Raw genomic sequence first — 25,929 nt, 5'->3', positions numbered from 1 at the left:
AAGAAGAAATCAAAATCAAAATCTTCAGATGCTGAATTTTTTTCAAAGTTAGGAAAAAACTATTCTGAGAATAATATCAATATTTATTCTCATATATCTTTAAAAGGAAAAGTATGGTACAGATAAAAATATTTTAAAATAAAACAGTTGTGTAGCCTCACAAAGCCCAATGGCTCGCAACTGCATATGGCAGGTTCTGAAGAGGGACCTGATTTCCTAGTTTGTCACCGTTGGCATGGAAACAAAAAGAACATTCTTGTTTTTGAAAAGGACCCAGTAAGGTGATCACATTGTTTTGGGAAAGTTATCATGATTCTGCTTGTCCTCTAAAGAAATTAGGGTATGAAAATAGAAATGCCAAAGGAAGAGAGAGGGTGTTTGAATCTGGCTGCTGCAAACCCTGGGGAAGTATGGTTGGGAATGAATGCAAACTTTTCTGGTTTTGATTTTGACTTTGTCATTTTCAATTATTTGTTACTAATTTAGAATACCACTCTTGGCAAAATGTTTAACTAGCCCCTTTTGTGTCAGGTTGAGTGGTACAGTCTATAAACAAGTATAAACACATGACTATATTTTGAGCAATACATAAACAATGGTGACATTTCATGTAAATCTTGTGTCTTTAGCTGTGACACTGAGCTGCAAATGATGTATAGTTAGATGGTTGGTTCAAGAAATGGAAAGGTTGAGAGAACTGGGCCCTCCAGGAGACTCAGATGAGACATCATATCGACTATACTCTGTGCTCATTTAGCAGTTGTCAGAGCAGTATTTGGAAATCCCTTATCAGTTGACAAAAAGGTGGCAGAGATAGCAATAAGAAAATGAAGAGAATGGGCTCTGGGTAGAATGCCAGCGTTTGTAATGGAGTTTGCTTTCCCAGTGGTACTTTAAATCTCAGTAGTTGGTAAGAAATGTTGGATGTCTGTGTTTTGTTGTTGTTGTTATGTTTTTTAAGGGATAAGAGCATTTGTTAATATTATTGGTGGGTGTGAGGCATTCTGCTTATTTAACTATCAGCTCTCTGGATTCCCAGTCTGTCTATATCATTGTTGTTTTACAGTGGGACTTTCATAGCAAACAACCTGAGAGTTTGTATGTACTCTAATGTGCACACTCTTTCATGTGTGTCTTCTTGGGAGGGCAGTCAGAGCTGTTTTCCAGGGCTCCTTTACATGTAAGTTGCTGTTACTTGACAGATATATGTTGCGGTCTTTGTTCTAGATCACAAACTTTTGAACATCTGGGTTATTTTCATCCCGAAAGGTTCAATTAAATAATATTGTGCTGCATGTGCCTAATTATTCAATTTAGCTAGGTGGCAGAGCATCCAATCTTAATCTTTAAATTAAAAATGAAAAGTGTGTATGTCAGTTAAGAATTTCAAAATTATCGGTCATTTGGTACCTCTAGAGATGATATGCTAACATACTGATGGAATAATTACAGTATCATGTATGGAGGATTTGGTGAAAATGAGCATTTGGGAGCAGGTGAGCCTTTATTTTAAGGGTAATCTCTCAAAGTTTTTAGATAACAGACCCTATTGAATAACTGATAAAGACTGCATGCTATTTTCCGATAAAAATGCTCTTGCAAATAAAATATTGTGAAGAAATTCAGGGGATCTTGTCCATGAATCCAAGCTAAAATTTTAAGAGGACTGCATTACAAAAATAAAGCAAGAAGTAATATCTGCAAAAAAATTACTTGTAATTTCGAGAGTTATATATACATATGAGGCAGCTGCATAGCAAAAGCAACAAAAGGATTAATTCTCATTACTACAATACTGATGTTGAAGTTTGGTTCACTGGAAATTAATTCACTCTTTTCCTATCTCTAGTTATCTGAGTTAATATAAAAGGCCATTATTAAGAGTCTAGTCTAAACTTTGCTTTCAACGTATTTTATTCTAATATAATGTGGCTAGATATTGTTAAGCTTGATATTCATCAGCACTAGTTAAATGAACCCAACCTCAGGTGCAAATCTAATAGAGCTGAATGTTAATTAATGTGATCCAAACAACTCATCATTTCAGGCTTGCTTCTATCAGGAAAGATGTGTTATGGCTGTTCACAAATAGAAAAGCCTATTAGTTGTATGGATTCCAGTTTCCTTTATCTATATTAGTCACCGAATGGTAAGTTACTTCTAAGATTAATATTTTTCATTGTTTCTCTTTATGTTAGAGAATTAGTTTAAAACCATAAAATTATGGAGCAAGATTTGGTAGAAGTATTTAATATACTGCAATCTGATAGTTTCATTTATAACTTTTAATCTCAGAGAATACATGCAGTTTCCTCTTAGGGTTCAATTTGGGTGTCCATATGTGCAATGCCAGGTGCTATCACTATCAGACATGGAAGGCTACTTTATGTTTCATATATATTTGAGCCCCACAATAATCCTCGGGTGAATGGGGTGGATATTATTTACATCTGAAAGCAAGGTTTCTCAAACTCATCATTACTGACATTTTGGGTTGGGTGATCCTCTGCTGCAGGGGCCATCCTGAGTACAGCAAGATGTCTAGAGCATCCCTGGCCTCTACCCATGAGGTGCCAGTAGCATCTCTCAAGACATGGCAATCAGAAATGCCTCCAGGATTGCCAAAGGTCTCTTTGGGGACAAAACTGCTCTCAGTTTACAACCACTGGGTTAAAGGTAAAGAAAGTAGATTGCAGAGCGTTTAAGGCTTTGGTTCAATGTCATGAAGACACTGCATAACCAAGCCAGGGCTATATCTCATGTCTTTGATATCTAGCTCTCCCCTCCTGCCATGGTCCACAATGCAGCTTAGGAGACATTCCATATTGCGATTCCTTTAGTGTTTCTGTTGAACCATGAATATCACTATTATAGATAATATTGTAATATCATTAATATATGTAGACAGCAAGAGATAACGTACATGGAAGTGCTTATTTCATTCTGAAGTATTACGAAATTTTCACATAAGCCCGAGCACGTGTGTGAGAGAGAGACAGAGAGGCAGAGGGTGAGGATGCATTTTGAGATAGACCATTGGGGGAAGTGGCAGAACACGTGAAAAACCCAGAGCAAGGTAAGCTGGAAACGAGAGGGTGGATCTGCCACTGATTTCAAGTACCCGACTGCAGAACTGATCTTAAATAGTAATTTAAGTACTTAACGCAATTTGGCATCTTTCCCAAACACTCTTTTAGCTGTTGCAGTGGAATTTTGCCAGTAGCCAAATTGTCGGTTTATAGTCTCTAGCGAAGAACAGGTACAAACAATGAAAATGCATCCTCCATGTTTCTAAGAGTGGCGGAGCTGTGCTTAACTGAATTGCTTCATCCTCTAGACACAGTAAAAGAAGCTGGAAAAAAACCCCATGCTTGATAAGATAAAAATAAAACTAGACACAGGCTGAGGCCCACAGAAACCTGGTATCTAAGGGATCTGTAGATATAGCTTCAGTTTTCACGATCACATGAACTTCCTAGAAACATGGATCAAATGCACAGGACAACCCACAAGCCTTACCAACCAGAGGAAGAGCTTCACCACCCTGTATGAATGAAACACCACAGCCTGACCCAGCTCTGCATTCACATCCTGTGCCTGACCAGATCTCCCAGGAAAACACTCACAAGCCCCTGACAAGACTATGTAAAAGGGAAGACCGTTGTGGAAATGGGTCTGCAGCTCTATTACACCTCAGAGAAAGCATTAATTTTCTCATTCTTTTGAACAAAATGACATGGCTGGTGAAAAAGCAAGCATTTTTCTTAAAATGTTCCCAACACCTCCAATTTCCTATTGAATCTAAACTTCTCCCTCATTTTTCTTTCCCTCACCACTATCTGGTGGTCTCTCTCTCTCTCTCTCTCTCTCTCTCTCTCTCTCTCTCTCTCTCTCTAATAGGACTGGTGACCCTTAAAGACTTCGCATCAACACTTCCTTGAAATGAAATGGAACCTCCTAGGAGTTTAGCTGTCAATTTAATATTTGTGGCATCAAAAAAAGGGGAGCTTCTTCAGCCTCCTTCCCACTTCATCAATCGGTGTGAAAGAAAAAGAAAAAGGACTAACCACAGGTGGGTTCAAGCTCTTAACAATGCATTGCCCCAAATAACACAGAAAGTTCACAAAGTTGTCTAAATGGTTAACTGAGTAAGTCTCCTTTCACAGAGTAGATGGGTTAGGACGTAGGCAATAGAACAAGGTGGTTTAGTCCATTAAAAGCAAATGGAGAGATTATTTTGCCTGTGTCAACATTTACCCAGACTCTGGTAAATACAGAGTTTCTATATAGAGTGGACAAGTAGATGGGTCCTTCTCCATTGCAATACGAGTGGATCTGGGCCATTAAAGCAAGACTTGCGTTTCCTAGCTCTGGCCGGTGGCATCGGGCAGGGGTCTGGGAGGACTCTGGGGCCTGTGGGCTGTCTCTAACTCCCAGGCTTTGTATAAAAGGCAACACCCTCCTTCTGAGCACCATTAGTCTCCTTTTCTAGTTGAATACTCGAAGAAGAAAAACAGTCACATACCAAGCTATTCTCTCTTATCCTCTTCTATTACACAAGAGCCGTACATTTTGAGGTTTACTAAGTAAAATTCCAGAAATAAAGGTGCCTCCATTCTAAAATTGAGAGAAAAGTATTTTTCGTTCATTTCGTTTGTTAGATAGAGCCACAGAGTGTGACTCCCAAGCCTGCTTCTTGAACCTGACTATGAACTCTTTGGCCAGATAAAGAATTTTACATGAGCACAAAACATCCTCGCCTCACCCCTCCCTCGCCAAGAAATAGAACAAACTATTTCTAGCTTCTAAACTTATTTTTTTGCAAGCTTATTAAAAAGTCTCACAAAGTTCAACTAAAGTATTATAGTCATAAATGTTCCCTAGAACTCCATTCATTTTAAAATGATGCACCTTTCCTGGGCCAGTCATACCAGAGGCGAATGGACAGTCATTTGTGTGGTAACAATCCTTCTCCATCCTTCCATGCCAGGCCATTGGGAAGGAGTGACCATGATGCTTCACTCATTTTTCTCAGCGTAATATACCTCATCACTAGTCTTTCAAATGCTCCAAGTGTGTTGCAGACAGATAAACAAGCCCTGCTTGGAGGAAGTGCTTGAATTATCTTCTTCATTCAGTGTGCGGTCCGTAAAGCAATGCATTGTAATGAAATACAGTGAGCTGTACTGTGGATATGCAGACACCTTCAGTACAAAAAAAAGTCATTGGAGTCTGTGGCTATGGTAGGCTGGGTGTGTAGATGATATTGTTACCACAACTCAGCTCTATTCCCCTGGAAAAGATGCTTACTAGCAATCTCTCTTAATGAAAAAAAGCTTCAGAGAAGTCTGTTATCTCATAAAACTAAATATATATACATAAATTCAAACAGACAAACAAATATTTTCATTCAGGAACTAAAACTCAGCTTTTGCGGCAGCACATATATTGATCATTGTGTGGGCAATAAAACAATTCATTTAAACTGACTCAGGCTACCAGTACTGACGTTGATGGTTACTGGCCCCAGACTCCATAAAATGTGCTGTGCCACTTAACAAATCTAAATGGTAATCAGCACTAATCTTATAAAGTGCAATGGGCAGCAGAAGTGATGGATTATTATAAGCAGAATGTGAGCCATACATGGGCAATGAGAGATATCAAGAAAAACTGCTGTTTCCCAGTTGATAAAAAGAACATTTAAGTTCCTACCCAATACTGGGATGCTGTTAGCAAAACAAAAGGTGATTCAGAAAACTCTTGTGGTGGGAGCAAGCATTCTGGAATAGACTTGCTGTTATTTCCTTCTCGGAAAAAGAGTATTTCTTTATTATAATAATCCTTATTATTAACTACTATTATTAATAATAATTGCAATAAATATATGTAATAAATATAAAATATTATATTGTTTTAATACAAAGCATTTTTCTTTTATTCCAACTATATAAGTACAAGCAAATTTTTATTGTGGGGCCAGTGTTAATAAGTCAGAACACATACAAGCCATTTCCTTCAAAATCATTAATCAGGCTGGGAAATGATCAGCAACTTTAAAATCTCATATTCAATGACTTAATTGACATTGATCATAATGGTGAGGGTGGTGGTTGGGGGGGAAAGGAATGTGTTTTCTCTAAACTGTAGACTTGTGTAAATTATAAGTAGATCGATAGTTGATCTTCACTTTGTCACTATCATCACCAATATGCAATCTTATCTCCAGCACAATCCTTCGAAGCAACATCTGTTTCTTTAATAAATTGTTGTGACTAATTCTTTATCAGGCTCTGTATGATGTAAGAACACCTAGAATTTGCATGCTGTCTTACATCTGTCATGTCTAGGTTGCATGCACTTGAAGAAATAATACACAATCATATACCGAATGGTAAAGTATCATCTCAGACGCTCAGACCCTGGAAATGGCGCTGGTGACTGTTCTAGTCTAATACATAGATCCCTGTCACTTTCTCCTTTAGTTGTAGGAATTGGTGGACAAGAATTCAGACTCACTTTATCTATGCCCTTCACAAACCCACTCACTCTCCACCAAGGGACAGTGCAGGGTCACTAAATTCACTCTCATATCTGCTCACCCAAAGGTGCAAAAGGACACCAGGCTTATTTGGGTGAAAGCTCTTTCTTTTACAGCTCGGACAAAACCCTGAGAGCTGGTTGCTGCTCCCAGACTCCATCTCAGAGATGACCGGTTTTCCCTAATGTCGACAGTTTCTTGCAAGCTCAAATGCATTTTCTTTCTTCTTTGCCCAGTTAACTTCCACTTACCCCACATAATTCAACTCAGATATTATTTCCTCAGAGAAATATTCCCCTGCCTCCAACCTGTGTGCTCAATCCTCCACCCCTACCTTGTCACATACATGTTCTGCCATGACATGTGACATATATGCCTTTGTTTCATAGCACTCACCCAAGTTTGACACATGTATTTAGAGATCACTTGATAACTAAAGACAGACAGCCTCCCTACTAGACTCACCAGGAGCCGTCTCTGTTTTTGCTCATTCTCGCATCCCCAGTGCCTCTCTTAGGACTCAAAAGTCTCAACTTCTTCCTTGATATAATTCCAATTAATTCTAAGAAAGGGAATCTTGCTTCTGTGCCAAAGCACAGGCTTTGTCTTCCTGCTTCCTTACCAATCCACCCAGAAGGACTTAAAGAAGTTTATTCACTATCTCTGATCTGTGACTGGCACAAGTGCGGAAGTAAAACAAAATAACCTCTCAGGAAAATGCTTCAAAACATTGCTAAGCTTGACAACTAAATGTAGTGTGTGATCCTGGATTGGCCCTTGGCCTAGAAAAAATAATCCTAAAGCCCATTATGCAAACATTGGTAAAAACTGAATATATACTGTATGTGAGATTTTATACTAAGGTTACATTTCTTGATTTTGACAACTGTACTCTTGATTTATCCTTGTTCGTAGGAAATACACACTGCATTATTTAGGGTAAAGAGAATGATGTCTGCAAGTTTCAGGGGGAAATCTATCTATCATCTATCTATCTATCTATCATTTGTCTAATTATCTATTCATTATCTATCCATCTAGATGCTTATATGATGTTTTGTACACACACTCTCAAATGGCTCAGATATATGTTTGTGTATATATGCATATACATATGTAAATATTTTACACACACACTCACATACAGAGAGAGGATACACAAATGTGGCAAATGTTAACAGTGGGTAAACCTGAGTAAAGGCATAGGGGAGCTCTATTAAAATACTATTCTTGAAACTTTACAATTATTTGAAAATCCAAAGCTAAAAAATATCTATGAGGAAGTATGTCTGCACAATTTTTTGAAAATATGATACATAAATGCAACCATAGTAATATGCATATGTGCAGGCTCTGTGATCACATTTTCAGTGTGAAAAGTGTTAGAGGATCTACAACTTCTACATGGAGTTATTTTTACATCAAAATATCCATGAAAATTACTGATTGAGGCTTTAGTGCAAATATATAAAGACAAGAATATCTATCTATCTATCTATCTATCTATCTATCTATCTATCTGTCTGTCTGTCTATCTATCTAGATATAGATAGCTCTATCTCTATATCTATATCTATATCTATTTACATATCTGGGTTGTCAGTATTTGTGACCATGTTTTCCAGGATAAGCATGATAGGAAAAAAAAAATCAGTTCCCAGACTATCCTATATAACATCAAAACTATTCATCCGGTAGGTCAGTTTGGGGTTAAATAGCGAAGGGATGCATTTGTAGATGTGTCGAGTTCTAGAAAAGATAGGTTTCTTTCATTTATTTAATGAAAAATTGAAAGGGAAGGACTTTTGAAAATTCTCAGTTCCATCTATCAAGTAAGCATTGTGCCCCACGGGGTGGGGGGTGAGTAGAGGTACTGAAGTTTATTCTTTGTGCATCATTTTAAAATGGGACCTTTCTCCAACATGTAAGATCTCACTAGGACCAACAGTGACTAAGTAACTGTCTTTCAGGCACTATTCCTGACATTTTCCTAAATGAAAGAACCATTGTGAAGAAAGTGGAGGAAAAAGTCAACATGAGTAGCAATGGATAAGGCCAACACCTGCTTATCAAGCTCAATAATAACAAACCGGCATTTGTGCAATGCCTGACTCAGAGAGAATCCATAGTAATTTGAAAATTGGAACTACTGTAAAAAAATATACTAAACAATTGTTTCACCAATCGGTGTGATCAAGGGAGCTGTGTCATGGCATTTGGCAGTGGCTCCAGCACAAAACAATTCAGTAAACAAATGAAGTCATGACAAGAGGTCATGGAGACACTGAATAGGGCAAATGAAAAGCGAAATCAGATTTTTTACTGGCTGGAAATACAAACGTCTGTGTTTTAGTAGCACTGTTTTCAAAACGGGCTATAAGATCAATGATAACTTAAGTAAATTATGAAGTTCCCATTTCGATATCTTGGGCTACACAGAAGTGTTATCAGATAGAAACATTCTTCGAAGCATAAAGCAAATTAGAAAAAATCCATTATATGTAAATTGAAAAATTACTTCTGTGTGATATTTACAATTTCAACAACGTGATGAGCATCTTCTGATAAATTCATATACTAATAAAACCAAAAGAATGAAAGAAATTGTCCCAGAAAACCAAACAGAAATAAAAAAGCCTTACTTAGCAAGCGCTCCCATCTCTTACAGGTAAGTGGGGAAGTCACTACTCATGCTGACATGTAAGAGCTGCTGCTTTTATCTTTAAACAACGCTGTTGTTGGACTAGGTATGCTCCAGGCACTGCATTTGGACCATTTGTTTTACCAGCTGTTTCTACAAATATGCTCACCATGGAGACCTTTTCGGTCTACCTCCAGAATTGCTTTTGTTGAGAGCTTTTCCCTCCTTGCACAAGAGAAGGGGTGGAGAGATGGAAAACAACATCTGCTGAAAGATCTCACAGCTTCAGGGAAGGACCACAGTCATAAGCTTCATGAGAAAAAAAGAAAACGAACTACCAACAAATCCTGATAAGCTAAATGACTGAAGAGACTGCCGCATTCTTTTGGATTAAAGGTAATCAAATGTTTTACTTCGTTAATACAATCTCTGTAGCGGCAGTGACAGATGTTCCCTACATGGAAGAGAGTCTCAATTAATCTACAGCTGGCTTAATTTTCTGGACATCCTATCAAGGGAGAGAGGGAAGATGGAAAGGGAGGTGGAGAGACAAGGAATGCAAAGTTTTTAATTACTCATTGGCAACTGCGTTCTTTCATTTATTTATTATATCTAATGAGCAGATGTCCAGGCGAGGAGTGGTCAGGCGGTGAGAATGTACACAGCACCTAAAAAGCCTGGGTGAAAGCATCAATCATATCCCCAAGTGTCTGCTGAAGGCCACTTCACATCCCATCTGTGTTCCTGCTTTCCAAGTACAGACTTGAAACTTTCTGGTGATGGGTCATTTGCAGGCTACCTCCTGCCTGCTGCTGCTATATGACCACCTGGTGAGTCCATGGACCATTTGTCAGTGGATGAGAAGGACTGACCTCAGGGAACCGGTGCATGTTCTGCTATGCAGACTCCTACACATCATCATCTTCATCTTGGAATTCTTCCAGCAGCTTTCCTCACAGGCCCTTACATTAGGGACTTAATTCAAACTCATGGGAAAGGCAGGATTCACAAGTTTTTCAAATTACTGGTCTAGCTGCGTTCCTATATCTAAATATTCTGAAAATTTTCCTGTTGGCTTCCTAATATAGTTTTTTTTCCCTAATATAGTCTTTCATATATATATATATATATATATATATATATATATATATATATATATATATATATATGCTTTCCTCCCAATTATAAATATAATACATACACAACATAGACATTTTGGAGTATGAATAACAAAATAAAACTCACCCACTGGCCACCACTTACAGATGGTCACTGTTTAGCCTGTTACTCATAATATAATCATTACACCTTAGTTAGGACATGGAACCTCTGATTTCCAATAGACACTGAGTCAACTTGGCATGGCTTCTTATTAAGCTAAACTAAGTGTAATATTTGCAATACTTACATAATAAATTTCATGAAGCATGAGGTTATTGGTATAGATTGTCCAAGAGGCAGAAAAGGTGGGGGGAGAGAACTAAAGATACAAAGTCAGTAATTACCTTTAGTATAGATATCATCCTTTCTCTTGCCTGGGGACTAAGGTTTTTAACATTCTCCTTACCCAAGGATGGCCTGTGTTAGTTCAAGTGTAGGCAAATTCATCTCTCTAAAACACTTCTTTCTACTTTTCAATAGGCTTAAGGGGAGAAGAAATTCTAGACTTAGATTCGAGTCCTTAGAGACTTCTATTTTTGTTTATTTATATTTATAAATTGATTTTGACCTTCTAATAACATTTATTCTAGATTTAAAAAAAAACAACCATCTCCCATTCTATTTTTTTGCCTTTAATCTATCCTTTTGTAATGAGATTTCAAAAACTATCTTAATATTTAATATCTAAGTGACCTATTGTTAGAATAATAACTTCCTGGGACCTCAACAGAACAAATGGCTTGGTCTTAAGGTCATCTGGTTCATAATAAAATTTTAGACTTAGAAAGAGCTCCAGTCTTCAAGGTCTACTAAACCTAGTGTGGCAACATACATTAACACTTTGCATCTCCTGTTTTCTGGTTTCTGTATGTTGATTTATTTGTTTCCACAGAGCAGTAAAACGCCAAAGAAAAATCAGCAGGGAAGGGTAACATACAGTTGCCAACTTTTATTTTGTTAATTAAAGATACTCAAACAATGAAAAAACACTGTATTTGTAAAAGACATTGCATTTAACTATTATAAAACAACAGAAGATATAATCTCAGAATATAGGGCAGTCTGTAAATTTAACTTTGTGAAAACTCACTATATTATTCTTACTTATTTCATTTCACCCATGGATTCGTGCAAGTTTAGGCATAGCTGGACACTTTTTGCATTTGAGCTGGGGAGTCACTGCTTTAGTTTGCCTAATGTTCTGTCCTCAGTGTGGGAAGGCGCTATCACTGACAATTCATCGCTAGAGCATAACTGGTTGAGTCTGTACCACAAGCCACTTGCAGTCCCCACTAACTGCTTCACCATTTGCCCATAATCTCTTAGCTGGTTCCCCTAGTGACCTATAGAATAGAATTATAGATGTGACCCCTAAATAGGTCAATGATATGCTCAATTGTGTGGCAACAATGACCAGTAGAAAGTAGATAACCTATTTTTCACACATCCTCTGATTTCTCTGTTGGGTACTATCTCAACTGAGGATAAAAACCTTTCAGGTTTTTGTTGTTTTTGTTTTCTTTTTAACTTGATACACAGTTATCAGTAATGTGGTATGAATTATGGATTTAGGACATTTGGAATGTAATTTTAATTCTATTAGAAACTAGTTCAGTGACCTTGAACAAATCAATTTACTTATGTAGGCTTTAGTTTTGTCACCTAAAACTAAATCATTACAATGAACTCTAAAGTTCTGCAAGCTTACAGTCTTGGAGTTACATAAACTTTAAGATTATAGAAAAAGAAAAAAAAAGAGAGATACAAAAGGCCTTTAACTTCATAGGAGCTTGGAAGAGGAATTGCTATGTTCAATTCTATACTCAATATCACCAAATGTTTTCTTAACCAGAAATCTTACTGATTTCTGAAGCATACTCTTCAAACAAAGGAATTTTAAAAAATAGAATTAAAAACACTGTGAGTCTCACTGTTGTGCCTCATTTGGCTTTCATAAAGTCTATTTTTATTTCAATGTTTTTAAAATATTTAATGTGGATGCTGTTAAACGAGGGTGTGTTCTTCCCAGGTCATCAGAGTCCTCCCTACTGCTGACTGTCAAGCCTGATCTAGTGCATGTATTCATGTCACCCAGTCAGCCCCTGGGAACCGACTGAGTTTGCCCTTTTGCTTTGTAGGAAAAGCTAGCAATGACTAGGTATAAAGAAATAAAGAAATAAACAAGCAAGCAAACAAGCAAATAAATAAGGAAACAAGTCAAACAACCACATACTAAAAGACCAGGCTATAGCAAGTATAAGGAGAGCAAAGGAAGCTGAAATTTTGGTATGTCCCTATCAGGTCATCAATAGTGCTTACTCTACCTTGTTTCACTCTTATTTTCTATGATCCCTCCGATCTCAGGGACGTATTCAAACACTAATTCCAAATTACATTGTTTGAAAACCAGCTCCTGCATCTCCTGCTCCCAAAGCCCCTCCTCTCCTCCTGGCTCAGTCTTCGTGCCTCTTTTTTTTTTTTTGCCTCTACTTTTTTTTGCTTCTCTTTTGAGCCAGTTCAGTTCAGAGCCTTACAACCCCAGGCACAATACCACACCAGGGGGCCTTGCTAATGGAGAAATCTCATAATGTTATTACTTAGCATCCTGGCTCCAAAAAGTTAATCTTATGCTCCCTCTGGGGTTGGGCTCCATTAGGATCTGGCTTCATAGTTTACCCGATGTTCCTGTGTGAGTCTTTTGTATTTTTTCCCACATTTTCCTAATGTTAGAGATGCTAAAGGGACTAGGCATTAATTTATAAAATGAAATCCTTAAGTAACAAATGCCACTTTTGCAGTAACACTAAATGTGGCTTTGAACCTGTGTTTTCATGGTGTGCTTCTGTTTAATCTGCTGCCAAGTGGTAGAACACATCATTCCCCTCAGGACATAGGAGGCTCCTTCCTGCCCGCACCCTCCCACCCCCCACCCCGTATAGTCGGTTACCTCTGGCATTCAGAGGGCTGAGGTATAAATAAATGCTTTTGCCCACAATGCAGGAAGGGGACCTATTATATTGCGCCCTTTCACGTCTGTCCTCCCCATTCATTGTCTGTGTCACCAAGAATGTTTTTCTCACTCTCCCCACTAAACTTATAAAGCTACAAATCAAAAAGTACAGGGAAAGAAGAGGTTCTCAGCAGGTTGCAAATATCTTGTCTCAGTCAGTTAGACATTTGTCAGCTCAGTATCCCACAGCCAAGGCTTGGGGAAGAATTACTGGGATGTGACAGAGTATGTGGGCTGGAGTTGGGGGAAGCTCGGGCCAAGGCGGTCTGACAGCTGGGAGAATGCAGCCTGCACCCCAGCTGAGGCGGGCGGTGCAAAGGACAGATTTGTAAGAGGAAGGGCAAAACACCGAGCTCTTACAAAAATGCACGGTTTACAAGCTGGATGGAGGGGATCTGGTTTTGTAAGCTTTATTTTTTAATCAAGTTTTCATATCTGAGATAATGGCATGCTTAAAACAATGGTGAGAAAGGAGCGTTTAAAGCCCTATCATAGCCTATGTGGTCTCACGTGCTTAGTGGAGAACTTAACAGATGTTGATTAAGATGGACTGTTAACAAGGAAAAGAAGGATTCATCTATGTACAAAAAGACTACAGATTCTTAATTGTGCAGATTTCTCTAGATCGGGGCTTAGCAAAGTAGGAGATGTGAGCGAAATCTAGCTTGGTGCCCTCTTTTAAAAATAAAGTTTTATTGAAACACAGTCACATTCATTCATTTATGTATTGTCTTGGCTGCCTTTGCATTACAAGACGAATTGAGTATAGGTATGATAGGAACTGTAAGACTCTCAAAGTCTAAAATATTTGTTCTCTGGTCCTTTACAGAAAAAATGTTTGCTGGTCTTTGGTCTGGGTGATTGATTAGATGAATTTGAACACTTGGCAATATAATATTGTTAGTTTTCATGATCTCTGAGTGAACAGGGGTGTCTCTGTGCTTCAAAGCCAAGATGGAAGCAGAACTGGGCAACAGAGGGTTCTCAGCATTGTTAAGTTGGACAAAATTTTCCAGCTTAGGTTCTGGTTTCAGGACTGGTCAGGACTAATATAATTTGTAATGAGCCCCTCAGATCCTTGGGCAAGTTGTGCTTTCTCTGGAAGGATTCTATTAAAAGCAAACACGGCTTTAAAAAGGTGCTCTCTTTTTAATTGTGAATGCTAGTCCTTAACAACCACCTTTTAAGATTCTTTTCTGGCACAGAAAGTTCAAGGGCCCCAAAAAGATTTTTCTGTTCGTTTGTGTTGATTTTTTTGGTTTGTTTCTAGTTTGAGATACATAATACAAGGAAATAAGAAAAATAGAAGATAAACACATAGGTATGAATTTAAGAAATGTTAAGAGCACACGGATGTTAGAAAGAGGCTAAGAAATCCATCCTGTCGGGTCCATGTTCACTTATTTTGTTGCTTTCTATGAGCTGTAACATTTAAAACACTGTGTTGCAAGGAACATAATTATTTCTGAAATAAAGAAAAATACAGCATCTTACTATAACTCTCACTAGAGCATCTATTCTTAGAATTGTAATATCAGTTAGAGGTGGCTGTTGTCTGATCATATGTTCTAAACATGACTGCTAATGAGCAATGAACTAGAAGCCCCCAGTGTACGAATTATTACCTAGGTGACATCAAGAGTGACTAACCTCACATAAATTATGGTATTTATCCTAAATATTGGAATCATTCCACTTCACAAAAAACAGGAGTAAGTTGTTGCAACTACAGCTGTTTGGATAAATCAGAACTGAACAATTTCATAATCCCTATCAACTAAGGTTTTCGAAGCTTTTGAGATACATAGTAATTAATCCATTTAACAAATATTTCCTGACCATGTAATATACTCCATACACAAACTTTCTTTCATTGTTATCAAGAAGGCAGGTAGCTATTTCATATATGTGGGTTAATGGAGAGTAAGCACTGCATAATAAGAGACAGCATAACATAGTGACCAGTGTGTGCCCTCAGGGGACAGTTGGCCGGGGGGTCAAATCCTGTTTCTTCTACTTCCTTGCTGTGTGACTTCAGACAATTTGTTTAGCTCTTTTGTGTCTAGGTTTATTCATCTTTAAAATGAAGATAATAATAATGACCCCTCACAGTATTGCTATGTGGATTGAAGAGGTTAAAAATATAAAGTGCTTAGCAGGATACCTGACTATAGTAAGAGCTCAATGAATATTTACTCAATGAAGGATAAAAGATGTAGTGTGACAAACCTAAGGTGAAGGCCTAGAAATCACTTCAAGGGATGTCATTCAATATTATGCGTGCTATCATTGCAAGTTGACCTGGGGGCAGGTAAACCTGACACTAAATCAAAGTAAAATATTGCACTATCAGAAACCCAATCAGAGAACCTATCTTGTCAGATTAGAAGAGCTAATATGATCCAACACATTCTTTTTAATTCCTAGACCTCTTAAACTTTTTCACAAAGAAATGATTAAGTATATCACAGAAAAATGATTTTTTTAAGCTGAATCATTTTCTGCAATACAATGGTTCCCATGCTGTTTTAAGTGTTAATATACTAGTTTACTCCACGAGAAAATGTAGAAGTGAAGGGCATTGATATATTATTTCACTCTGCAGTTGGTTAATTAACATACATTAAATACTATAACTAACTAAAGTTCATTATATTTTAAAAGTTACAGAAACATAACAACTGAGTAATGGAATCATGCTGGAGATTATAATTATGTGCTAAGAAATGCATCTATTATTGTTTTTCCAAAGCTCAAAAAACAGAATTTGCAAACCTGAGAACTATCCTGTTCATCTTCAGGGTTATTAAGGGAAGGGTATTTGCAACTCTATTTTCAGGAAACAAAATCAGTCAAAGCTCCACAAATGAGCACATAACAGTCCCCAAATTTAGTGCTTTAATAAGTATTTGAGGTTGATCTTCTGTGTACATGTCAATAGAAATAAAATGTATCCATTTTCAAACAGGTTTGGATTTGAATCTTAACTCTATGCCCAAATATGTGACCTTGGAATAGCAAACTGTTTGAGTCCCAATTTTTTCAATTGTAACATGGCCACAGTAGTTTCTCCCTCATAACAACTTAAAATGAGATTTAAATAAATACCATGTATGAATGCACCCAGCATGGTACCTGGGCCAGTTCTGTGCTAGAGCTAGCTCATGACAGCTGATTGCTACATTTTCAGGAATTTTTGCAAGTCGGTTGCTAAACACAGCCATCATAAAAAATTAAAATAGATAAAATTACAATCAAATGCAGTATATAAAAAACAAAGGTAATAAAAACTTAAAACTCATTACTTCCTAATTATTTTACTACATTTTACTATGATCTATGCTCTTGACATTATTGATGTCTATAGTGTCTGTATGGTGAAAATACTATATAATCATGTGCTAATGAGCATTACTTCCCCATTCTGAATTTAGTGTTGTCCTATTTGTGGCTTACAATCAGCCACAGTGGGAATGTGTCACACTACAGAATTGGCCAACATGGCAATTTTAGGCTGTGTGTGTTCTGGTTCTTTTATTATTATTATTTTATGATTATTATTATTATTACATCAGTTTCAGGTGTACAAAATAATGTAATGACTAGACACTTACACCCCTTACAAAGATGTAACCCCCCTAAGTCTACTACCCCTCTGACATCATATATAGCTGTTACAATTCCATTAACTAGATGGTTCTTAATGTTTATCAGCAAGTGGCTGTACCTGGCTCATTAGGAAAAACTGCTCCCTGTTGCTATGTATGCACCTTCTGACTCTTCTTCTTCACCCTCTCCCTGCCTTCCTTCATTAGAAAGCTCTCCTTAGTCCACAGAGCCTGTAGTTGCCTCTTGCTTTGCTCTTTCCCTTTCCCCTGAAGAGCTGCAAAGAGCTACCCTGATGTGACAGAAATATCGCATCATAAAACCATCCACCTTGAAATGCTATCTCTTCTCCAGATGAAAAAAAAATGGACTTTTAAAGCTTAAGATCTATTTTAACAACCTTTAATCTATTATCCCATTGTATACCTATTTTATATTCTCATTCTCAACCTCTTTGAATAAGGAGGTGAAGTTGTTTGATACTGTTAGCATCAAACTAAATTATTCCAAGTTATGCAGCAAATTTCCTGGAGAATCACAGGTATAATCCAGCATCTGAATAATTAACTGGGCACTTTCTTCCACTTCTATCTTAAGACATTCACACTTTATTTCAAGACTAAAGCTATTGTGTATGTCAATGTTCTTTGGAAGGAGAAGAGAAGGAATTTAGGTCCAAGTTGAAGTGTTGGCTCTCTAATGCTTCCATGAATTAAAAAATAAAACATATACCATTTGACTCAGAAAGATCAAGAGATAATCTTACCTCGAAATATGCATGAGTTAGAACCAGTGAGTTAAATTTTTTTTTTCTTCAGATGACTTGCCAAATGCATTTATGTTTCAGGTTAAAATACATAAACATTAATGAATTTTATAATAAAACACATTGAGATTTCTACAAATTTCTTACCAATTCAGGAGAACACACTGCTCTATATAGCAGAAACGATGAGTCTCCCTCACTAGCATTTTCTGAAAAAAATTTTATGTTGATCTGTTCCCGAAGAAAAGGTTTAATCAGAAGATCGATAATCTAAGGAAAAACTCTGAAAATTAGCTCTCATAGGAAGTCCTTTTACAGTAAGCCCATTTAGTCATGCCAAAGCAATCAACAAGGATTTCTTATTGTTGTTGACTGGGTGGTTGTTGGGCTATAATCATAAGTAGTTTCCCACTATAGGTTTTGCCTCATTAGCCAGGTAAAAAGTGCAACTTATGACTTCCAGATGCAAACCACAGTTATCAGGCTTAAAATTCAACTCAAAATTTGCTTTGCTTCTTTGTGAAGTTCCCTAGGGGTAAGGCTAACAGTAGAAACAATAGGGGAGTGAGAAATAAAGCGAGAGTATTTCAAATCACATATTACAAAACAGAGAACAGAATCACAGAACGATGCTACGACGGTGGACTCCAAGACAAGATGGCAAGACAGATGTGCCAGACCAGAGACACATGCTTGACTGCTGTGCCAAGGAAAGCAAACACAAGAACAAAACCATACACAGGTGCTGCAAGAGCAGCTCTTGGGGCAACTGTGACCCGATGGAAATAATAATAGAAATGAGAGCCCAGGAAATTATAACTACAAAAGAAAGTTACCCCCACAACTCATAGAGTGGACTTGCTGGATTAGCCTGGATATGTCACTTGGATGAGACAAGATGGCATCATTACAGCCCATGCATTGGCGATGGAGGCATGGTTAGTTGATTAGCTACAAAACTGTCACTGCATGCTACACAATGATGCTGGGCTTGTCAGGAAATAAAAGATACAACAAATATTCTATATCTGCAATAAAATTCTTTTTATGCCATCTGAAATTTGTGGAGGGGATGTGTTTCTTTGCTGTTTCTTCATGTTTTTCTTTCTTTTATTGATTTATTTTGTTTTCTGGCTTATTTGTCCTCCTTTCAATTATCATAAAGGGGAGAGTAAAGGCAAGAGGTCTGTGCAGATATGGGGAAAAAATGAAAAGGGAAAAGGAGAGAAATTAAAAGGAAAAAATATATATTGGAGGAAAAAGAGGAAAACACAGTATTTCATTCTTTTGTACACAACTTTCTTGAATTTTGTTGGGATTTGTTTTATTTTGGGCAAAAATACTGGAGGGATATGCTGAAAGGGGGAGAAATTTGTGATTAGGATGGCAAGAAAAGATTTTGTTGCCTTGTTTAATTTGTATATCTATATATCTCTCAGTATTTAAAAATAATGATTATAATTACTCATAAAAAGTATAGCAATGAGTTAAATATAGCCATAATGACAGAAATACTAAATATGCATCGAAACAAAATAAAATAAATGGAACCACCAAAAATTCATGCGGCACAAGATGAGGTGAAATGACAGAAAATGTTCTTCAAATATATACAAGGCATATATCTATTTATATATATACACAGGAATGTGCATATACGGATAGATATATCTGTATAATTTTTTCTCTCCACCCCTCTCAAGGAAAACTGAATTATGGAATCACCATTGTAATTATCATAAAGAAGAAAACAAAAGTAAAGAAAAATGAACATGCTTTGTTCACCAAGTTAAAACAGTATCATGCATGTCTGTGTTGGACGATGTAAGAATGATGGTATGAATTTCTGTGTAAAACACATGAATGATGGCAGGGGCTGTTGTTAATCTCTGTGTACATTGCCCTAATATCACATCATTTATACTGTGTCTACATATATATGGAGTGATACGCACTATATATTTAGTATACACACATATATGTATATATATATATATATATATGTATATATATATATATATATATATATATATATATATATATATATATACACAGTACATCACATGGAGCCTATGGGAGAAAAAATACAGAAGAAAAAGAATAAAAGAAAACCCATAAAAATCCCTTCTCTTTTAAAACCCAATCTGTCTTTATTTATTAATGTTTTTAGGAGGGCTTGCTTAATGATTTCATTAAGCTTGCTCCTTATCAACCACTTGCATTGGCATTTGAAACCAGGAAGTTCTCATGAGTTTGGTTTGAAATTCTCCCTTCAATGGGCCCATCCTTAACCTATGGCTTAAGAAGCCCTGGCCTTAGGCCATACTACATGTGTGAAATTGAAGGAAAAGTTTATGACTGAACTGTACTAAGTTTTCAATTGTAATGAATCAGAAATTCTGTGTCCCTAACCTCAGATGCAGAAGAATTCTCTTTGGGTTACTTGATTCTGTCATGGGTGGGCATCGCCTTCTGTGGATTTTTCTTGCCCATCTTTGGATGGGGTATGTTATTTGCTGAATTACAGACATTTCCTTAAAGTTCTAGGCATTTCCATTCATTGTCCACACTGTTTCTCCCCTTCTTATCCCTTTTTTCCTTTTATTCTCCTTATTTTTCTGTCTTCCCTAATAGAGTATGAGTTCCCAGAAGGAGTTCCATCCTATTTTTGGTTTCCTAGCACATATTCCAGTGCCCACACATAGGAATCACTGGAAAAAAAAAGTTTTATAAATAAGTGATTTATTAAATGTTCAAATGAAAGTGTATACACTCATATATTGATCTTACTGATTCCTCTTCCCCTCCTAACATACCAAAAAACTTAAGTAATAGAGATGCATAGAATTTTTTACATTTTTATTAGATTTGTTGTTTTTGTTATGAAACCCACGATAATGGTCAATCCATGAGCCATATATTTTGTTCACACCATGCCTGAGCTAACAGTTGCCTAATTGCCAATTAAGATACTTTCCTATACTTATACTCTAATTTTGAAAACATTTTATCATTAGGGATTTAAATGCTCCAATAGATTAACAATTAGCTTTGGTTGGGGTGCAGTTGGGTTATAAAAAAGTGATACAATTTATTAATGAGTGGGTTAATGAATAAAGAAACTATACCATCAAATTTGGAACATTATGTGCCAATGAATGTACTCTATTAATTTATAGATCAGCAAAGGAAATTCAAAACCGGTAGGATTGAGCCTAGACTTAAACATGTGAATAACTGTTTGCTTTTATATACATTAGAAATACATTATAACGCAAATGCAAAAATGACTAATGTCCATAGTCAATAAAAATGAACTACATTAATGAATTTTATATCTATTTATATTCCTCTTTCCAAAGCTAAAACATTTCCCAGATTATTTCCATTACGCCTTTATTCAAAGTGTTTTTAAGTGGACCCAAGCTCTTCAAGGTAGAATTCTGGCTACTGTGATACTCAGACATTCCTGTGGCATTTTATTTAGGCATTTATCATTCTACTATACACTGAATAGCCACTTGACTAGTAACATTTACGCATGATTCTATTTACAAATCATGGAAAAAGTCTTTCTAAAATTAAATAAAAATTCCTTTCTTTGTGCTAAAAACGTACAAGTTGCGAATTCTTCAAGCTTGCTCGAGACACTAGAGAGAAAATGTAAATATGTTTCAAAAAATGTAAATGTGTTTCTGTAAACACATAGGATTATAAACATCATATTTAAGGCCAATGCTCAGCACATTTACTTTTTTTCATCTATGGGTTCTGGACAGCAAGACTCTATTTCTTTTTATCCTTCATTAGAAAAGTATTATTGTCTTAACATTGCAGCTGCAGTTCCCGCTGTGTTCCAGCAAATAAAAACTCTAATGATTTGGTGAACTTTTAAACAATTCAGTGCCAGATTTTCATATTATAAATACTTTACTGAGGCATCTCAAACTGATAAAGATTAAGAATCCAGTCCCACCTGAAGAATACAAATAGGAATATGCTGTTGGTGTTTTACCAAATTTAAATTTGACCCACATTGGGGCTGAGTATTAGAGTGTAACTAACAATAACACCAAGTGCAAATGTGAAGATTGTAGATTTGAAGAGTAAAAATACATCTGAGAACCACTCTGGGAATAGTAATTACTTTGTGATCTCAGATTACTGCCATTGGTTTAAACAGCTCCCTCAATCCAACCATCACAAAAGTTGCTTAGCACAGTCCTATTGATGGATAAATGTGTTTCATCTTTACTTTGACTGTCTGCCCTCTGGTGGAAGTGCTCTCCCTTGGTATTTGATCAAAGGGCATTTAACAAAAGTGGAGGCAAAAAACCTGGCTACCTGACAACCAGGAATATGTATCCCTGGATAATGGCTACATAAATTAATATAGTTGTTAATTAATGCCTTGCCCATTTCTCAAGTGTGAAAGGCATTTCTTTTAATTTTTTCTTCTGCTCTGGACTCCTGGTCCCAGGACTTTTGGATCTTGAGACTATAAATACATATACAATTCAGGAAGTTGACAATTTCTAATTATACAGAAAGCTAATCTAAGAATACATTTGTTTTTATGCTATTTCTATTTACAAAGATGGAGACATTGGGGATAGGATCAGAGGGGAGGGAGAGAGAAGAAATAGAAAGTTAATTTCATTAGTTTCTCTATGTTTCAGAATTCACATTTTAGATCACCTTTGTGACCTAAAGATCTTAATTATTATTTGGTCTCCATAGTCTCATGAAGGAATCCTATTTTCTAATAGTTATTTGACTTTTCTCCAGCTTGTCTATTTTTTTGTTGTTATTATTGTTGAATCCAAAGATGTAAAAAGAATGATGAAATATGAGTCTACTGCACAATTTAATATCAATAGAGTATTATTGGAAAGAAAAAGGTTTATATGCAAAGCTGCAAATCTGAAATATTACTGTGGGAAACATAATCAAAGTTCATAAATTAGGAAAGTTAAAATCTTGACACAACTTTAGGTACTTAAAGAGTTATTCAAAAATTATTCTGAATACTTTTATTTGATGCAGATGGCTTCATTATGATTTTATATTTCAAACGCACAAGTCTTAGCTTTTAAAGCAAATGTTCAGAAAATGCAGTCTTACCTGTTACTTATTACAAAATGATCTAGTTCCCAGGATAGAAAGGATAGGGAAAGTAGAGAATTCTTTTTTTATTTTTGAAGAAACGTGGATTTTGTTGGGGCGATATTTATCTCCGTGCAATCATAGATTTTAAATAATTCAACAGGTTTCATTTAGCTGTTTAAGGGAGCGGAAGTTGGAAGTACAAAAAATCTCCAATTCTAATTTAAGACTATGAGGTACTTTGAGAGTTATAAATTCAGTCAACAAATACTAACTGAGCCTTGTTGTCATGGGTTAAGGTTTTTTTTTTTACTCTTTTACATATTTTCCAATGCAAATATACAGAGAATATTTGAGATTCACTGGATTTACAAGGTTTCTAGACTATCATGAATCAAATGCCAAACATTTTTAAGTTGAGCCTAAACATGATATGACTAACATTTTTAAGTTGACCCTAAACATGATACACCAAACCAGGGTGATCCTTAGGTGCCAAAGTAGGGTGGTTGGTGTGAAAGTCAATTGCTTACATCTGACTCATATCAGCTGCTTTGAAATTCATTTTAATTTAAAGAAAATTAAAGAAGAAAACTGATTTCATTTAAAATTTGATACCCACATGCAAACAAAAGTTGTTGAATACAGCACATACTAAATTGATCAAATTGATGAAAAGCAAGAGCTTCTAGTGGACCTCAGTTAATCAGGAAAGAATTTATAGAAGTTACATGTCTTATAATTGAGACAGCTAGAAAACTATAAACTTGCTAACACAGTGAGAGAAGAGAAGAGAATTGTTAAGTAAGATAGAATCAGGCCTCGATAATGAACCAAATTTGGTGTGTCTCCATCAAATATCAGGCGTGGGAGAGAGTTACATTTTAGAAACTGAGGCAGTAAATTAGGGTGTTCAAAGCTAGAATTTTAATCTCAACATTCACATGGAATCTCAGGATTAAGAAGGTATGTCAAAGTTCTGTAAATGTCACCATCAGAGTTATGTAAATGCCCACTGCATTGGGCAGTGGGAGTTTTCTCTTTAGATAGTGCAGAACCAACCTAGCCCTAGAAACGACTGGCTTAGTTGTTTCTGATTTTTAATCTGTGATGTTTTGGAAAATGTGGAGGCTATGGAGAGATTTCCTTTGTAATGCAAAAAAGGGCGTGACAGCTCTGTGCTGTGTAACCTTCGTCAGTGTTAATCAGGTCCCCAGGGCAAAACTTCTGCATCAGTAGGCATATGTATGCCATTCCTGTACTAAACATGCCCCTGACATATTTTCCTGTGTATGTGAATCCCTCACCAGGAATACCATGTGGAGTAAGCACATTTAGAAAGAAGAAACACTCATCCTTCAAATGTGCTGAGTTGAATAATCCCAGGCAAGGGCCATCAATATCAGTCCCTTAGAGCTACACACTAGCTCCTTCAGGGTGGGCACTCTGTCACCTGATTTATTTATATACCCCATCCCATACTCCCTTGCAGAATACAACAGATTGTTTTAAAACTGCTTTCATCCCCCATTTGCTCCATGTAATCATGTTACTCAAGAAAATACTGGCATTGAGTGTCTGTCCTCTGCCTTGGAATCAGATGAAACACCTGTGCAGCCACTAAAAAGCAAATGGGCTTAGTTTGTTGCCATTCAAGTTTGGGCCTGTTCATGTTCAACACCAAATGGCGATATGTATCCACAACCCGGGAGCTGTAAAATTGGCGACTCTGAGATCTGGAAAAGCCTTCTGTGTTATTATGGAGGTTGCTGTGGAGATGGCTGTGTGGGAGAGGGGAGATAGAAGGTGGTAATATTTCGGAATGGTCAAGCCTCAATTTTTATAAGACGGCTTAAAATAAAGATGTGATAAACACTGTTGTGTGTATGTAGACAGATATAGATATCGCTGCTACAAAGTAAATAAAACCAGAGAAAAAATAAACAGGGGATCTGAATTAAAGTCTAGGTGTCTTAAACTACTGGCCACAACATCAGTTAATTTAACATACGGGTCATGCCATATTCATATCTGAATCCTTAATACCTGGCACAAGCCTAACGTACACAGCTGAACCTCAAACGATATGTGTTGAACCGAATTGTGTTGCAGAGGTAATTTAGATAGTAAAGCTCCTTATTCTACCTTCCCTGACAGTTCATTTATGAGAATTATTAGAACAGGAAGGACTCAAATCTAGAGATACATTGTATCCGGCCTGAGTGCTAAGAAATATTTATTGAATGAATGACTAGATGAATTAATTAATAAATAAAAACTTGGTGCTCAAGTTCTAGGATAGATTGGATGTATCTGCCCTTTACTTTTTCTGTTTTATTTAAGTATAGTTGGTATACAATATTATATCAGTTATATTAGTTTCAGGTGTATAATACAGTGATTCAACATTTTTAGACCTTACAATATGATCACCCTACTAATTCTAGTAATCCTCTGTCACTCTGCAAATTTATCACAATGTTTTTAGCTATATTCCCTTTCACCTTTTTCACCCATCTATCCATCCCCTTCACTCTGGCAACCATCCCTCTGGTCTTTGTTTCTATGAGTCTGTGTTTATTTTGTTTTGTTTGTTTATTTTGTTTGTTTAGATTCCACATATAAGTGAAACCATATGGTATTTGTTTTCCTCTGTCTGACTTATTTTCCATAGCATAACACCCTCTAGAGTTAAAACCTCACTTAGTATAGTGAGATTAGTACCCAATAATTTTTTAAAAATCTGATGAACCAGGTTAGTCAGTCACTTTCCTTTCACACAACTGAGGTCCCAAAGGAACAGAGCACACTCCAAAATGAAAAGGCCCTACATATTACTGCTAAATCTCTATGTAATGCTCGGAATAGGAACCTGCAGAACTTCCTGGATCCAAAGCCACTTGCAAGATACCAAGCAGTCAGGCTCCCACAAAATTTGAAAAATTGTAAATCATTTTGGGGTAGCAAATGGAGGATTTTTACTTTTGTTGTATTATTTCTTCATGAAGCTTACATTTCTCTAGAATTTGCAAAAAAAATGTTTAATGGCTTGCCTTTTTTCAAAGAAAAGGGAAACAATATGAAAGAAACACAAAGAA

At 36.5% G+C, this 25,929-nt stretch overlaps 1 protein-coding gene across 32 annotated transcripts in view; it reads right to left on the bottom strand.

Annotated features, from left to right (window-relative positions):
* NRXN3 (neurexin 3) overlaps positions 1 to 25,929 on the bottom strand; it is a 1,587,373-nt gene that overhangs the window by 23,928 nt on the left and 1,537,516 nt on the right. The window lies entirely within an intron of this gene.

Source organism: Hipposideros armiger, unplaced genomic scaffold (assembly GCF_001890085.2).
Source record: "Hipposideros armiger isolate ML-2016 unplaced genomic scaffold, ASM189008v1 scaffold_99, whole genome shotgun sequence".
In the NCBI taxonomy this organism is placed as follows: Eukaryota; Metazoa; Chordata; class Mammalia; order Chiroptera; family Hipposideridae; genus Hipposideros; species Hipposideros armiger.
The sequence above is the reverse complement of the archived record's forward strand: the minus strand, read 5'-3'. Positions and strand labels throughout refer to the sequence as shown.